The sequence below is a fragment of the Melitaea cinxia genome, chromosome 13 (assembly GCF_905220565.1).
Source record: "Melitaea cinxia chromosome 13, ilMelCinx1.1, whole genome shotgun sequence".
NCBI classification, from domain to species: Eukaryota; Metazoa; Arthropoda; class Insecta; order Lepidoptera; family Nymphalidae; genus Melitaea; species Melitaea cinxia.
The window spans coordinates 148,840-159,092 of NC_059406.1; positions in this window are offsets into that span (position 1 = coordinate 148,840).

Here is a 10,253-nt window from a genome sequence, read left to right on the forward strand (position 1 = left end):
TAAATGTGTACAAGGATAATAAATCACGCCGGCTGGTGGTCACACCGCTGGCGGCGCTCCAACCGTCCCTGGACTTGACGCCAGGGGCGGACTAAGCACAGACCGGGGCGTGTATACATATATGTATATCTGAGAAGGAAATTGTTGAAAACTAAAAAAGTTAAGGACATTCAAAGTACCTGTTTTATTTTAAATAAACACGTCACTTCTATATTTTATTTGAAGAAAAATTAGTTTCAATAAATATTTATAGCTTATATAAATTAGGTGGTCGCTCCAAGCCATTTTATAAACACATTTCAGGTGTCTCAAAGAATAAACAGTTTAAAGCTTCTAAAAACATAGTAACAAGTCTTTACTCCAGTTACCCCTTTCTAAGTCCGGTCCCGCTCACCGGTCGAAAACGGTTATCGTTTCTAGAAGTACGGAGCCGTCTCGTTTGTTTGGATTACTGCGAGGAGAAAAATAAAGTGTTTAAATGGTAATGCCGCAATTAAATTAGCAGCGAACTCCCAGATAAGAATATCTCCGTATGCGGTGAGGGGGAGTCTCACACATGCACGTACACTTGCAGTAGTAGTATTTAATGTAAATGTTATGGTATATTTACTTTGAATAGTTGTGCCCGCAACTTTTTCCGCGTGGAATTTAACATTAATTAATTATTGTTCAGTTCGCAGAGTTATAAAATAAACAGATTTCCAAAATAAAAGTAGCCTAAATTACTCCTTTTTACATCAGCTATCTGCTAGTGAAAGTCCCTTCATAATCAGTTCAGCCGTTTCAGAGATTAGCCGCAACAAACAAATATACAGACAGACAGACACAAAAATTGTAAAAAAAATTATTTTGGTATATGTACCGTGTATATATGCATTTAGTAAAAAGCTGTTATTTTAATATTACAAACAGAAACTTGAATTTTATTTATTTGTATAGACGTCATCATCTATTACTAGTTATGACATGTATATGTTACAGGGGGCCTAATTAAATCTGAACTTATTGACTATGTATGACCACGCCATGTGTGACATAATATGCCCTAAATGACAAACTATCCGATAAAAAAAGATTCATGATTGACGAAAGTGTCTGGACAACAGTACGAAGTTAGTAATATACTATTAAAATTTATTTTAGTATAATTTATATTTCGCTTAAGCCTGGTATATCCTAAAACTGGGCATAGGCCTCTTTCCCCATATAGGAGAAGGATCAGAGCTCAATCCACCACGATGCTCCAATGCGGGTTGGTGGATATATTCCCTACTATGAGTAACGATCGCTATCAGGTGTACATGATAACAAACGGGACCGACGGCTTAACGTGCTTTCTGAGGCACGGTGGGGAGACCCACAAGGACTGCACAAACACCCAGACCACGGCAAACACCTGTATGGCTAATACAAATGTTTGTCATATGCGGGGATCGAACCCGCAACCGCCAGCGCAACAGGTACAATCCATGGCTGTAACCGTTGCGCCAACGCTGCGTCGCAATAATAATTAATATATAATCATTTATATTATATAATTAAAATTTTATACTATTGACAAACAATAATGTATGTTAAACGATAGTGGCCTAACAATGAAACAAACAAGCACATACACTCACAATCATTAGTTTCACTTATGTGAGTTGTATGTGTCTTAAGGACAGTCTACAATTTTGCACATGTAATAACTTAAGAGCCCGTAAGTCCGCTTGTACGATAGTGAAGGGGCAGCGATCAAGTGACGGGTCCAGCGCTCGGCGAGGATGTTCGGGTAATCACGGCAGCGTGACGGCTTACAATTTATTGTTAAGAACGTTGAGGGTAGACGTACATTTTATCAAACAATTTTATACTAAGCTTCAGGAATAGATACACATCATAAAAATATAAAACTCACTTTATAATTATTAATGTATGACTTTCTATATTTATTCAGAAATTCATCATGAAATGTTAAAACATATTTAATAGTCAGTAATTGTTTGTACCGCTTCCGAAAAACTGTGCTAAAAAGCTATATTTTCATTAAAAAAAATCCAACACATTTTTCCACGCCTCCAAGGAGATATTATAAAATATCGTGTGATGTGGAATGAATCAGAGCCATCTGTGATTATCTGCAGGAAACAAATCAATTAATTAAATACAATTTGAAATTGTAAAATAACGATTTAAATATTCCACTAAAGCCTACTTGAATCAAGTTATTTTTGATTTGGTTTTTAATCAGTCAGTAACAGTAAGTGAGCGTCTCAAATTGATCCGGGAGCATGAAGGAAGTTCAAGAAAGTGCTCCAGATATATTGAGAGTGAACGCAAAAGTACACTTCAGATTGTGAACGCATGTACTTCAGAAAAGATCATTCGTTGTACTGTGACGAGATATTTTCAATAAAAGCTTATGTCTGCAAAATGATGTTGAACGTTTTTATAATCATAACCCTTTTACTTGTATTATTGTTATAATTATTGTTTCAGTAACTTTAACAATAAAAAAAATATTTGATCATAATTATGTGTACAAAGATTACTAATAAAACAAATGTTTTCGGTCATAGATGAACAGAGTTTTCAATATGTTTTCGTATGAATGTGTTGTTTTTTTTGTTACATTATATCTCTAAACGCTCTATTTTGCACTTTAAAACTGCTGTCCCTCGCGAACATTTTGCTCCAAGTCTCGCCGTGAAGTCTTAAAATGTTTGTTAATGCGCAGGTAATTCTTCCGAAGCGTACGAGAGCCCGCACTAATCTGCAGCGTCGCACACAAGAAGCGCGCCCGGGAGGCAGGCAGTTACTCGAGGCTATCAGAAACACGAGCGTAACAAACGACCCTGTTGAGAGTTCGGAGACGCCGTAAGGCTGAGACATACACTAGGACTGGAGTAAACTAGTCATAATGAAGTTACAAATAATATATTATTAGATATTTGTTTGCGATTAGATTTATTTTGTTTAATAATTGGCCCAATCGGACAACGGAACAGAGTTTTCAATTGTAATTTATATTAGTTCGTCACGGGATAGGGGAATTAGGTTAATTGAGAACTTCGTTTATTGTACACTCCGAATTAGAGCAATATACAAACGTCACCTGTTTGATAGTGCAAGCAAATATACTGAGGTAGGACAAAGCAAGAAATATCCTGCTCGAAATCTGGAGCAGAACAACTGGGGAAGCACCTCGACCTTGCATAAGATAGCAGCTAAATAATACTGCTCACAAGCAGTGTTATGTTCCTGTGGTGAGTAAGGTGACCAACACTCCCAGGAGGATTGGGGGTATGGTTAGCAACGCGCTTGCGATACTTGTAGTGTTGCAGGCGTCTACAGGCTAAGGTACCCGCTTACTATCAGGTGAGCCGTAGGCTTTTTTGTTGACCTAGTTGTATAAATAAAATGACTAGTTCCGTCAAAATGTCGTCAAGCTGCGCGAAAATGATAACACGGTAAGTAAAGTTGCATCACACGGGAAAAAATTGGTTCGTACACACATATATACATCAATTGGTGATTTAAAAGAGACACTGGTCACTGTGCAATCTTTTCTGTAACGAAGATCATTTGTTTATACTTTTTGGATAGAAGTTACTATTTACAAAAATACAATTACCTTTATTTCAGTCTCGTGTGTTCCACGCTTAACTCGGCATCTCGGACGCGATACGAACAAGCAACCATCCCCGCGGCGGCAGTTAGTGTGTACGAAAAATCACCAACACCTATCCACGGACACATTAGCTGTCTGCATGCGACTTTATCTGTCAATGACCTTGCTTGTTTCAGAGATAATTGTATAAAAATGATATTCAAGTTTAAGTACTGGCTAATGCCGCTATTTAGTTCAGCCTTGTTGATACTTCGCGCATAGATTCGGAACTTTAAATATTTTGCTTTTATTCCATAACATCGTAATAAAAGTTTCGCTTCTGATCAAATGACACTTAAAAATTGAGTGAGTTTAAGAAGGAAAGTGTTGAAGTTTGATCAATAAGTAGGATCTTTTGTAGTTTTTATAGTCACGTTATAAGTATTATAAACTACGTTGTAAATTAAATTAAAATAGTAGCAGTTTTTAATTTCAGTGAAGATACAAATCGCCAACGCAATGTTGATGTTAAAACACGAGCACAGTGGATAAGAGCTGGTATCACGAGTTTACCTAAATCCAATATCCTCGCTTAATGTCGCTACGGCGATGTATTAACAACTGCCAAATGAGCACTAGTAAATACAACGGAAGCGGATTTCAGACGATCCGTTGTACGAACGCTACTGTAAATTTATTAGAATTTGATGCTTATTACTTTGATAATAAAATTGAAATTAATTCGCAAATCGTAATAATTTTATTTTTCATAACTTCAAGTATCTAATTACAAACACAATTATGCGTATTCATGGATATGTATATAAATCTAAATCTTTAGCTATCGAGATAATAAGCATTACTGCAAGCTAACGCTCCCTAGTGGTCATGCACCGATCCCAAGATATTGACATCGTAGGGCTAGGGCGTCAACTCCTAATCCACACAACACATTGTGTGATAACACACATAATATGTCTGTCTAATACCTATTTAACTAATGAATATTAAAATAACTTTTATGAATGATGAAAAACATTATTATATATTATACATATTGAAACATCGACAAACACGCTGTACTTTATGTATAATACTCGTATAAATTTATTGAATAATAAAAAAAAATTGATCCATAACTGTGACTATTGTAAGCGCGCCATCCCATTGGTCCGAATGCAACAATGTAACTATACTTATTAAATATTATAAAGGGAAACCTGTTATTGGCCTTATTTTTTGTAATTGCTTATAGTATCTGTTAACTGAAACGCTATTGGTTTTCTTAATAAATAAAAAATAAAAAAAAAATAACATGAAAGTTTTTAAACTTTCAATGCAATAATACTTATTGTAAATAAATTTATAATAAGTTTTCGAATTATTTGCTGCAAATAGTGAGGGTCAGACACACTTAAAACTATTGTTGGTATGTATCTAAAGTAGGTAATTTATATACTAATTTTAATTAAAAATAGATATTTTTGTTCAGTTTTATATATATATATGTGGAGAGTCAAATGTGAAGCAAGTTTATGTGTAAATTGTAGCAGTTTCCCGATTAGCTCTGTCGACCGTCCGGCTTGTCGCGTCCCCTGCACTGACGCGATGATGGCTCAGTAATTAAGTGCCCCGATCAATTGTACGACGACTTTCATGTTGCTGTACAGGGTTGACATCGGATTCGCCCACTCTCGTCCCAATTTGGAAGGATTTAGGGATCCGGGTGGGATTTAGATAAAAATTAAAATGCGCAATGGGTTGCCATAAATATTTCAGAGAAGAGCGATTCCGTTTATTTTTTGCCTATTGCTGTAATTTTTTTTAAGTGTGTTCACAAAAAACTCAGTTTCAAATGCCTAGGGTTGTAGGAATTTTATTAATGCGAAACTGCGCTGCGTTATGCAAATAGCTAGATAACACAAACAAGTTTTAACCGTTCTCGAGTTGTTCTAACGTTAAATTTGATAAAAGTTTATTCAGTTTCAATCAAATTTCTCGTAAACGGCCAACTACATCACCGAACTACGAGCGTCGACGATGATGCATGCTAATGCTGCGATATCGAAGTCAAAACGTCTAACTTTCGATTGATCTGAACAGAAACAACAGTTACCGGAATTCGATGTGATTACCGCTCACGCTCCTCGGTTTGATGTTCCATTGGGTGCACGTGCTGCAGGAGGCGACCGATACGTTAGGACTTCTGCAGTGGTTATTGACATTGTTATCGCTTCAGCCAACTTATGTAACTATTACGACCGTTGAAGTTATTCATCTGTGTGTATATATAATAGTTACGATAACAGTATGTACTAGTCGTATGTGTAAAATTCTTGCTGTTTCAGAGGGACCGTTAAATTAAAAAAGTGTGTGTGTCAGCTCCGACGCACGACTGGAGTTTACTCCTTCAGATAGACTGTTTAAATAGCCACAAAAAAGATAGGCTTACTAGTCTAAGAAAAAGATTAATACCATATCAAATGGTAAATAAACGAATTAACGTCGGAACGCTTTTAGCCTATTGGGTTCCGATAGATGGCGTTAACAAAAACGTAATAAAATCATTCGTTCGATAGAATTTACTCTTCATATTTTTTATTCGGGGGCCTACATATCGGGGGCTTTATATGAAATTCGATTCTTAAGGAGTATTATAATAATATGTACTGTGTGGCTACGGTACTAAAGAATATAGCCACCCCCTCTCTTCCCGTCCGGTGTCGTATGAGGCGACTAAGGGATAACACAGTTCCGCTACCACCTTGGAATTTAAAAAACTTTCAAATACACAGGCCGAAGATGGGCAGCAGCGTCTTCGGTGCGACAAAGCCAGCCCTGCGGTCACCAACCCGCCTGCCCAGCGTGGTGACTATGGGCAAAACACATGAGTTCACGTTATTTTTGGTGTAAACTTGTGGAGGCCTATATCCAGCAGTGGACTGTATAGGCTGTAATGATGATGATGATGATTATAATAATAATAATAATAATTATATATATATATGTTATACACTTAATGTTTATACACTTAGAATAAAATATAAAGGGTGCAATTTCTATACATTGAAAATATTTTACAATATACTTTTCAACAGTAGGTACTTCACTCAAGCTAAACTTCTTTTCGTCATGTCTTTTTATTTGTCTCTCTGTATGTTGTCCACGTATCACCCTGTCCTTAATGAATGAATTTGCATAAAACTTGGCACGATAGAAGTGCACACAACGAGTTAGGAACTGGATATTTTATCCAGAAATTCAGTTTGAATTCCGTGATCGAGAGAGAAAAATAAATTATAAAATCTAAAGAAATAGCGAACAGCAGTTACCTGCACTTTGTTTCGAAACCGGATTGAATACAACGGATAAATTTTAGAACCGCGTCGAAATAAATCCGTCGTTAAGGTGGGGATAACATAAATTGTTGTTGTTAGCTCACTTTTTCCACATTCTAATCCATGCAAACGAATGGGCTGAACGTATTTCAAGAAACGATGAGACCTAGATTCGTAATCTCGTCGATAGATGGCGCTGGAGCGGCGCCAGGCGAGGAAAACCAAACGTAGCCGTTTGATTAATACCCTCCGTGGGGCTGGAATCGTTTTCTTGTAAACGTTTGTTAGACGTTTATTGTGTTTATGAGTATATGTAGTTGAATAGAGCAATGTAAGAGTTACAATACATTATTATAAATCATTAATGTTAAAAAAAATAAATATAGGTAAAAAAAAAATTGATGTCAACAAAGTCTCAATAATAATTACTTAAAATTTTATATCATAAGTTTACTTTAAAAATAAGTACAAAAAAGTGTGAAAGAAAAAATAAAATAAAATATCCGTGACGATCCGACGCCGATGATGTCTGTAAACTGTGAAAAATTTGGAACTGGGGCTCATATGTCGTCATGAATTTCAGCCTCTGTGAGTTATTTGTAACACTTTCACACAATTTTACTTTTAACGTTTAATTTTTTTTCGAAAACAAACTCCAGACTCTATAGTCTTTAAATTAAATGTATAACAAGGTTATTCGCAGTCTCCCCGGCTATAATTTCAAACCACGGTCCCCGTGAATATCCTAAGGAATTTATAACGCTGAAGCCAGAAAATAAAAACATAATCCCGAGCCCGAGGGCGCATAATTAAGCACTTATTCCGTGGTTGCGGTTCACAGGCGTTGCACGTACTATAGGGCACAGATTCGCTCGCTCGTGCCCTACGGTTGTACGCTACGTAAACGCTACGTGGACAGCGCGTCGCTCTACGTTACAATTTTTCACCCTGTCCGCCGAGCCCATTTCGGCTTTTTGCATTGTTCGCGGAGCCGTTTATTACCACGCCGTAGCGACTGCTAGTAAACTACGAGCTCGTTCTGATGCTATGGGTAGGATTATGCGGAAAGCTCGGATTTGTTTTAATTCAAATAGTATTTGCAGTTTACTCTGATAAAAAGACAATAATTATATGCGTTTGTAACACACTTTCACCTATTATAACAAAGTTCATTGGACTTTATTCGTTTGTACTAAGTATTTTAGACAAATCAAAGTTTTCTTTTTATGGGGTTGCAGAAAGTTGAACACCAGTCTTAAAAGCACTTCGCTTGAACCATCGTTGGCAGATCCATATCACAGTTGATGCGTCACTGAGGCTGACAACGATACAAGCATGTGTCAATTCATATTGGCGAGCTTTGCTTTTACTGAAACGAAATGTTTGAGTGTGCAAAATAGGGCTTCAAATGTGAGCGTTTCAGCTCATGTTTCAGTAATAGTTACGTTTACAGTTGCAACGTAAGGTGATGAAGATACACACATACATACAGCTAAATAATACTGTTTTCAAGCAGTATTGTGTTCCTGTTAGTGAGTAAGGTGGCCAGAGCTCCTGGGGGGAATGGGGATTGGGTCGGTAACGCGCTTGCGATGCCTCTGTTGTTGCTGGCGTCTATAAGCTACGGTAATCTCTTACCATCAGGTTAGCCGTACGCTTGTTTGCCGACTTAGTGATATTAAAAAAAAAGAAACACATTTCCGGAACATTGGTGCAAAAGTTAGAAAACAATTATATTGGAGTGTAATCGACCGCGTGGAAGAGCACCCATGCGATGGATAGACCAGATCAAAACTAATTTGGGCGGTCTATTGTAAGAGAATAAAGAAAATTGAAAGAAGTCAAGAACGCTGGGAGAGGGTCGAAATGGCAAGAGATTGCGAGGTGGGTGACATCTTCTCGCTACTCGTAACGACCACGACTATTCTGTCAAGAACGTACCAACCAATTCTTTCTTCTCCTTAGAAGAAGTACCAAATATCAGGAAGTCTTAGCGTTAAATAACATAAAAACGTCACTCACCGTCAACTGACGTGCGAGGTAGTAAGTTTAAAGTAAGACCGGCAGGCATGTTTAGGAACTAAACAAGTTTGCAAGTGCTTGAAGTGACGTCACAAGCTAGATAGTGTGTATTGTTGTTTGGTGTGTATTAAAAAGTTTTTTGCTTAATAAGTTTACTCTGATAAAAAGATTCACTTGAAACATCTGGCGGTATTTAAAAAAATCGGCCTAATCGGCCTAGTCGGACTCGCGTGCCGAGGGTTCCGTATACACAAAATTATTCAAAATATTTTATTTTATGATGTCACTTTAAATTTTTGCTTTTCGCAACTATTCCTTTATCTGTGGTATAAGTAGTTATTCATACCAAATTTCGAGATTCTGAGTTCATGTGAAGTACCCTATGAGTTCTGATTCCCTTGCGAGTGTCGAAAATTTTGCACCATAAACGGCTGTATCTTTTGATTGCGTTGGCTTAGAAGTTCGATTTTTTCACAGCTCCAAGGGGCAGTAGAACTGAGTATTTTATTTGAATTTCAGCTTGATAACTCCAAGCGTTCCTGAGAAAGAAGGGTCTTGACAGACAGACGGACAACAAAGTGATCCTATAAGACGTTTGTCCATGATAGTGGAAATATTTGATATCTCGCAATAGAAAATATTCGAATGAAATGTAAATAATTGTGTGATTATGATTGTGTTTAAAAAAATCGCATAGTTACAATAATGCTGTTTTATTCGTTTTTGTTATATTTACGTTAAAATATACAAATATAGATTTCCGGAAAAGTTATCTATGTACATAAACTACTTATAAATATTGGAAATTGGAATATTTACGTTTCAAAGTAAATAAAAGCTGCATAAAATCGAATCGGATTTGAATCCGATTGATCCATGACAAGATCGACATTTACAATTAATTAAGATATCTTGCTACACCATTCCATTAACGAAATTTCATTAAAATACAGAAAAGGCAGACTCAAAATTTTCCAAGTAAAAATATATTTATTGAGCGTAATAGCGAGATGAAGAAGTGGTAATAAAAGATTCCCTAAATATATGGATTCGATATATTCTTAACTTTTTTTTATGAAACAGGCGTGGTGAGGGAAGATACGCGAGGAGTAATCCGGGAAGGATGGCATCCATCAAACTTACAGTTGGCGACTTAGCGACTCGAGCTCGAGCGGTGGAGACGCTGGCTGCTGGCTTTGTACGATTTATAGAGCTTCGATTAGCCATGGAGATCTTTGAAATACTGTTCAGGGAGATTGTAATGTAACTTTTTGGTATATTTTTTACTTGTAACTGAGCTG